The sequence below is a fragment of the Sorex fumeus genome, unplaced genomic scaffold, assembly GCF_029834395.1.
Source record: "Sorex fumeus unplaced genomic scaffold, SorFum_2.1 ptg000345l, whole genome shotgun sequence".
Lineage (NCBI taxonomy): Eukaryota > Metazoa > Chordata > Mammalia > Eulipotyphla > Soricidae > Sorex > Sorex fumeus.
In genome coordinates this window covers 180,837-188,158 of record NW_026606401.1, presented here as the reverse complement: position 1 = coordinate 188,158, position 7,322 = coordinate 180,837, and the positions used below count along the sequence as shown (strand labels likewise).

Below are 7,322 nucleotides of genomic sequence, written 5' to 3'. Positions count from 1 at the left end.
GCTGGGCAAGGGCAGGTGAGGAATCAGGAGCATCCGGTATTGCCCTGAAGGTGCCACCAGATTCCCTCCAGCCTGCTCACCAGGGGAGGAGGCTTACACGTCTCCTCCCAGCAAGGTTGCCTGGGGAGGCCTAGACTCACCAGGGTCACCGCTGCCCACTCCTCAGGGCAGTGCAGGATGTTCCCAAAGCAGGCCCTTGGCTGACAGCCTGAATTAAATGCTATCAGGTGCCTTAGGCCTCGTTGCCTCCTAACAGGTCTCTTGGAATCAGGGGGCTTGTTTCATGCCATGGTCTGCCCCTGGCCCAGCTGCGTCCCCCAGAATGACCGTGAGGGGACATTTCTGTTCAGAAAGAGAGAGTGACTCACGGGGTCGCCATCCTCCTTCTCCAAAAACGAGAGTCCTGACAAATGTGTGGCTGGGGCCCTGCTCACAGAGGGCTTCAGGGAGGAGGCGGAAGCCTGGAGTTTGGTCAAGATTGATGGGGGAGAGATAGCCTGTATAAGGTCAGTGGTCCAGAGAAGGGCCAGAGCATTGTTAGATATACAAAATTTATTTCCTGAGGGAACTATTTTTTTATGAGGAAACCAAATTTATTTTCTGAGGGCACCACTGCTGCCCTCCTTAAGTAATATTTCCTTTCTCTCCCCCATATCTAGTTCATATTGGTAATGCTGAGGTGGTCCTGATTTTGGAAGCTCGAGCAAACCCAGGCATCCCACATGTATCGCTTGCCCACTGACCTGTTTCCTTCCACCACCCCTCTGATGCAATTCATTCTCACAAATCACACAAATCACAAATCATCCTGTTATTTGTCGATTGCCTCGAGCAGGCCCCAGTAACGTCTCTTTCATCCTAGCCCTGAGATTATATTCAAGGCTCTTTAGGAGAATGAGACCCATCATTGTTACTGGTATTTGGCATATTGGGTACGCCACGGGGAGATTGCCAGACTCTGCTGTGTGGGCAGGCTACATTCGGTAGCCTGCCAGTTTGTCCAAAGTAGGAATGAGATAATAAGATGTTATAATAAAAATGCGGCCGCGCAGTTCCAGGAGCTGATTTTTATAGTCTCTGAGTCTTGGCAGTTGATGGAATTACACGGCGCCAGGGGGCCAGTTGGTGGGTGCCCTGCCTACTGAAATTTGGAGGATCTGGGTGGAGGATGCTCGGCCCCAATCCGAGTAGGCTTGGAGATCTCGGCCCCGGAACCCGTGTGGCTTTGTACCTCTGCCAGTACCTTCATGTGTGCAGAGAGTGGTCTCAGCATGGTGGTGGTTGGTCCAGGAGGACTCAAAAATAACACAAATAAAAATAACACAAGCACAACCAAAAAAACCCCAAACGGAATTAGGGTAAGTAAAGAAGGAAGACAAGAAAGACAAGGGAGAAAAAAAAAAGGAAAAATGGAATTAAATTGGGTTGAGAGAGCCAAGTTTTGAATGGATTCTCAACACTCACCCAAAGCAAAAAAAGAATGAGAAATTTAATGGAACATTTCATTCTGAAGGGAGCTCTGCAACAGAAAAATTATATTAGGAGAAAAGTAAAGAAATCTGGTGCCAGAGATATTCTACAGGGTCAAGGCTGATGCTGTTGCCTGTGGCTGACCTTTATTTGATCAACTGGTGCCTGAGGATCTTGGGTGCAGTCCAGAGGCTTTTGAGCACTGAAGCGTGTGGGGTTTTCACTTGGGGGTGGCCTGGGGAACTCCCAGCACTGCAGAGCCCAGCGTACCACTCACATTCTTAGGACTTGCACTGCCCCTCTGGCCCTGCTGGTTGAGAACTCCTGGTGAAGATCCTGGAATCATTATTGTTTTTTTTTGTTTTTGGGCCACACCAGGTGGTGCTCAGGGCTTAATCCTGGCTATGTACTCAGGAATTACTCCTGGCTGTGCTGAGGGACTATATGGGATGCTGGGGATCGAGCCCAGGTCAGACCTTCTGCATACAAGAAAAGAGCCCTCCCCACTGTACCTATTACTCCAGCTAGGATCCTGGAATCATGGTGGGGGCCTCAGACCTCTGGAGCACAGCTGGGGAGGATCCCTACCAACACTGCCCAAAAGGCAAAGAAATTGAAAGAAGCAATGGACATTAACTAATACCAAGGCATCAATGTTCGCTCAGGAATTGCAACAGATATTCCAGGTTGATGGAGGATGTGTGAGCATAAGGAAAGCAAATACGAGAACATGCTACCATCTGCTCAGTTTCTTCCTAAATTGAAAGTTGTTCTCCACAAAGTCATACAAAAATTCCCACTCTTTCACAGGTTTTTATCCAAGAGAAAGAACTATTTGCCTACAGACACCTTCTGTTCATAGCGACCGTATTTAGAGTCCCCACCCAGTCTGGAAGTGACCCAGATGGTCTTTGTTCAATCCATTGATTACACAAAACTACTCAAAAACAATTCAGAGAGAAGAGAAAAAAAGAAGAAAAATGCCTGCCACAGAGGTTGGCTGGGCGGTGGGGCTGGAGAGAGAGGACCAGGGGACATGGGTGATCAGAAATGTACACTGGTGTTGGAACATTGCAAGATTGAAACCCATGGTGAAAGCTTTGTGACTGTGCATCTTGTGGTGATTCAATTAAAAAATTTAAAAATAATAAACAATTATGTCACTAACCCAAAGAAATCAGGTACCCACATGCTTTATGGCTCAGAGAAAATCCATCAACCCTTGACTGGGGCTGGTGGCAGATATGAAACAGCTGCAGGGACTTTGGGAACCTCTAAGGGGGTGTGCTTCCATCTCTGGATTGTGATTGAATCACAATCTATCACAGTTCCTCTGGCTACACATTTACCAAAATCTGATCAGTCTGTGAAACAAGCACCGGCTTACGAAACAACACCAAAACTCCAAACTCGGCTTAATCAATAGGTGAATATATAGCAGTGCTTCTACACTATAAAAAAAATCTCCAAACTCGGATCACAAGGCTTTGTGCTGCTAAGGCAAATAGCTTAAAAATAAATAAATAAATAAACCACCTTTGTCTCAGAAAAATATGTCCCCGTCTTTCTTACCCTATCCAGCTGACCTATTTTAGAGGTCAGAAATAGCCACTAAAGTCTATGGTGGCCCTTTTCTCTCTCCCCAGATTGTCTGCAAAACCCCCGACCGCCCACTGGAGTGGATGAGCTGCAGGTGCAGCTGCCTGGGGCCGCCCAGAGCCGGGGATGGAGAGCAGGTCAGTGCCACCTCCCCTGGGGCCACCGTCTTCAAGTTGGGGGTCCAGAGGCTGTGCCCAAAACAAGTCTCTGCTGTCAGTTTTGGGCCAACACCAGTGGTCTCCAACCACCCAGATGACCTCCCAGGAGCTGCCCATGGCATAGCTGTCCTGGATGGGACCCCTCAGGTGATAAGGACTCTTAACCTCCTGGACTTTCAGGATGGGAGGCCATTACAGGATAGAGATCAGGCTACCATCAAGGTCAGCTTGGACAGAGAGTTGGAGTTGGAGGGAGGTTATCATTGTTATCATTTTAATTCAGGAAATATGCAGGCTGGGCTCGGTTTGGTGGGGCATATGCGGAAAGTTTTCAGGTCAAGTTTTAGAAATACAGTGAAGACAAAAATCAGCGGCCAAGAAAGAGTAATTTTATTAGACACAAGAGGGCAGTAGAATAGAATAGAGAAATGCAAGAGAAGAGTGGAAAGAGAAAGAGAAGAGTGAGATTGAAGGAGAGAAAAGAGAGAGAGGGAGTAGAGAGATAATTCAGAGGGCAGGATGCTTGCCTTGCAAATGGCTGACCCAGGTTCCATCTCCAGCATGCCATAGGGTACCCTGAGCACTGTCGGGAGTAATTCTTGAATCCAGAGCAAGGAGTAACCCAGAACACTGTTGGGCATAGCCCCAAACTAACACACAAAGAGACAGACAATAAAGAGAGAAAGAAGAGAGAGAGAGAGAGAGAGAGAGAGAGAGAGAGAGAGAGAGAGAGAGAGAGAGAGAAGAAAAGCTCTTGCCATAGAGGGAGCAGGAGGTCGGGGGTGGTGGGTGATGGGATGAAACCTGGGGACACTGGTGCTGGGAAATATACACTGGTGGAGGGATAGGTGTTGGAATACTGTATGACTGGAATCATGAACAGCTTTGTAAGGTTCTATCTCACAGTGATTCAATTAAACAGTTATTTTTTATTTTATTTTCTTTTTTGCTTTTTGGATCACACCCAGCGATGCTCAGTGGTTATTTCTGGCTCTGCACTCAGGAATTACTCCTGGGGGTGCTTGGGGGACCATATGGCATGCCGGGGATCGAACCCAGGTCAGCTGCATGCAAGGCAAACACCCTACCCGCTGTGCTATCGCTCCAGCCTCTAAACAGTTATTTTTTAAAAAAAGAGATTCCTCATTCTTCTGTAGACACAGAAAAAAATCACTACTTATTTAATTTTGCTTTTTGGATCACATGCAGCGATGCTCAGGTGTTACTCCTGGATCTTCACACAGGAATCACTCCTTGTGGTGCTTGAGGAACCCTCTGGGATGGGTCCCAGCATTGGATAGAACCCAAACACCCTTCCCACTACCCACTGTACTTTCATTCCAGCCCCTAAGAAGAAAATCTATAAAGTGTTTTCTCTGGGGGTCTGATGGGGAAACTCTGGTGAAAGTTATCGTCAAGAGCGACCCCGAGGAAAGACTCTAGGACAGGAGAAACCTGGGATGCATGGCCATTCTGATTCCTGGCTGAAGTTGCTGGAGGGCTGGAAGCTGATACATTACAACTTCCAAAGTGACACCGCCCACACAACAGCTGATTACCAAGGTATGCAGGAGCAGCAGCAGGACTGGTCCCCCGGGTTCACAAAATTGTGTCAGTGGACACAATTTTGTGAACGCACAAGTATCTATCAGCATTTTGAGCTCTCCCTCCTTCCCCGGGGACCAGTGCCAGCAAGGGCTCCACGGAGGTTAGTGCTGGGGGTTCAGAGACCTTGGGCCAGAGTTATCCTCAGAGCTCTGTGGGCAGGTGGCAGCCACCGAGAAACTTGAAAAATGGAGCTGGAGTCTGAGCTTAGTCCAGCGGGTAGGACATTTGGCTTGTACACCACCGACCCGGGTTCAATCCCCAGCAACCCATACGGTTCCCGGAGTTACCCAGCAGTGATCCCTTAGCACAGAGCCAGGAGTCAACCTTGAGCACCGCACACAAAAACAAAATAAACTGAAGCAAATGGGGATCTCCAAACCTGCAGCTTAGGAGGCGGCCAGTGGTCTTAGGCCAGTGGAGAGCAGTCCCTTCTGCTCAAGGTGGAAAGTGTAGCGGAAGCGAAATTCCAAGAGAGCAACCACTTTGGCCACTGGCTGGCCTATGGGACCTCGCCGAGGACAAAAATTTTTTGCTTTTCCATCCTTCTCCTGAATGGAGATCTGATCTGTAAGAAGCGATCAAATGAGACTTACACCCAAGAATAGCAGAGATGTGTACCAGGAGGATTGCTCCATGGCTGGGAAACTGGCCTCACATGCTGGGGGGAAAGGCAGGTCAGATAGAGAAGGACCATCAAGTAAAGGGTGCTTGGTGGGCCTGCTCGGGATGGGAGATGGGTACTGAAAGTAAACTATAGACTGAACCTGATGGCCTGTCAATACCTATATTGCAAACCACAATACCAAAAAAAGAGAGGCACCAAAAGGGAATGCCCTGCCACAGAAGCTGGGTGGGGTGGGGGGATGGGGTGGAGGTAGTGGGAGGAATACTGGGATCATTGGTGGTGAAGAATGGGCACCGATGGAGGAATGGGTACTGGATCATCATATGACTGAAATGTAAGCACGAAAGTTTGTAGGTCTGTAACTGTACCTCACAGTGATTCATTTAAAAATTAAAAAAAGGAGGAGGAAGAGGAGGAGGAGGAGGAAAGGAGAAGGAGGAAAAGGAGGAGGAGGAGGAGAAGGAGAAGGAGAAGAAGAAGAAGAAGAAGAAGAAGAAGAAGAAGAAGAAGAAGAAGAAGAAGAAGAAGAAGAAGAAGAAGAAGAAGAAGAAGAAGAAGAAGAAGAAGAAGAAGAAGAAGAAATAATCAAAGGAGTGGAAGATGTAGAGCAGCCAGAGTCCAAATGAGGAAAATGACATGGTCCCCTTCTGGATGCACATGGAGGGGGTCGGAGTGATGGACAGTCCAGGCCGGTGCTGCCACCAGGAGAGCAGGGCGGGCACCCACAACCTATGTTCTTTCTGCAGCACAGCCTTCTCTGGCGATGAGAAGTCCGGTGGGGACCTAGCCACTGCCCAGAGAGATCCCGCTGCGGGTGCCACGCGGCCCCTACTTAGTGGTGGTTCTGCTGTGGGGCTCCACAGAGCCCGAGGGGGTGAGCAGGACAGTGCAGGCTGACTGCTCGGTGAACCTCGTCCTGCCCGTGGTGTGGGCCCGGCTGCAGGCCCGCTATCTGCCCGGTCCGAGGGCCCGGAGGCGGAGGCAGTGCTGTGGGAGGCGGCCGGCAGCCCCATCCTCGTGGACACGGGAGCGGGGTGCCCCTGGGCTAGCAAGGCTATGCTGGGGGCCCTGACAGGGCAGGGAGTGGGCCCGGGCGACGTGGGGTTGGTGATGGGCACGCACGGGCACTCGGACCACGTCGGGAACCAAGGGCTGTTCCCCAGGTCGCTCCTGCTGGTGTCGCACGACTTGTGTGTGCCTCCTGGGGGGCCTCTACTTCCCGCACACGCTGAGAGAGGAGCCCCCCACTGTGGCTCCGGCCCGGGCTCGAGGTGTGGGCCACGCTGGGCCATGGTGGCCAACGGGAAGTAAGCGTGGTGGTGGAGGGCACGGCCCTGGGCACCGTGGTGGTGGCTGGCGACGTGTTCAAGCGCCACAGGGACGAGGAGTCGTGGTGGGGGCTGAGCCAAGACCCGGTGGCGCAGGAGCAGAGTCGCAGGAGGGTCCTGGCCGCCGCCGACTTGGTGGTTCCCGGCCACGAGGCACCCTTCAGGGTGATCAGGGGAGCCCCGCGGCCCTACAGCCCAGGGACCCGAGACACGAATGCAGCTGCTGGGCACTGAGGAGCCCGGGGACTCTGCTTCTGCTTCAGGAACTAAGGACCCGGAGGCGCATGGGCCGAGCAGCCAGCAGGAGATGGCCGCGGGCATCAAGGTCTCTTGCGAGGACCGACCCCCCTTTTCTTTCTCATCACCAAGCTGAGACCAAGGACTGGCCTGGGCGGTGTTCCCTCCTCTGGGACCTCATTTGTAAAACGGGGATGTGGTTCAAAATAAAAACTGGAAACCACTGACAATCTTTCCCTCCAATCTACGGTGGGCTATGAACAGGGGAATCTTGCAAATGTGGTGGTCTAGAACAGC

General features: G+C 51.0%; 1 pseudogene; it reads left to right on the top strand.

The window, feature by feature from the left end:
• The first annotated feature begins 3,116 nt into the window (after positions 1 to 3,116).
• Positions 3,117 to 7,022, top strand: LOC130018973 (metallo-beta-lactamase domain-containing protein 1-like; annotated as a pseudogene).
• Positions 7,023 to 7,322: the final 300 nt, after the last annotated feature.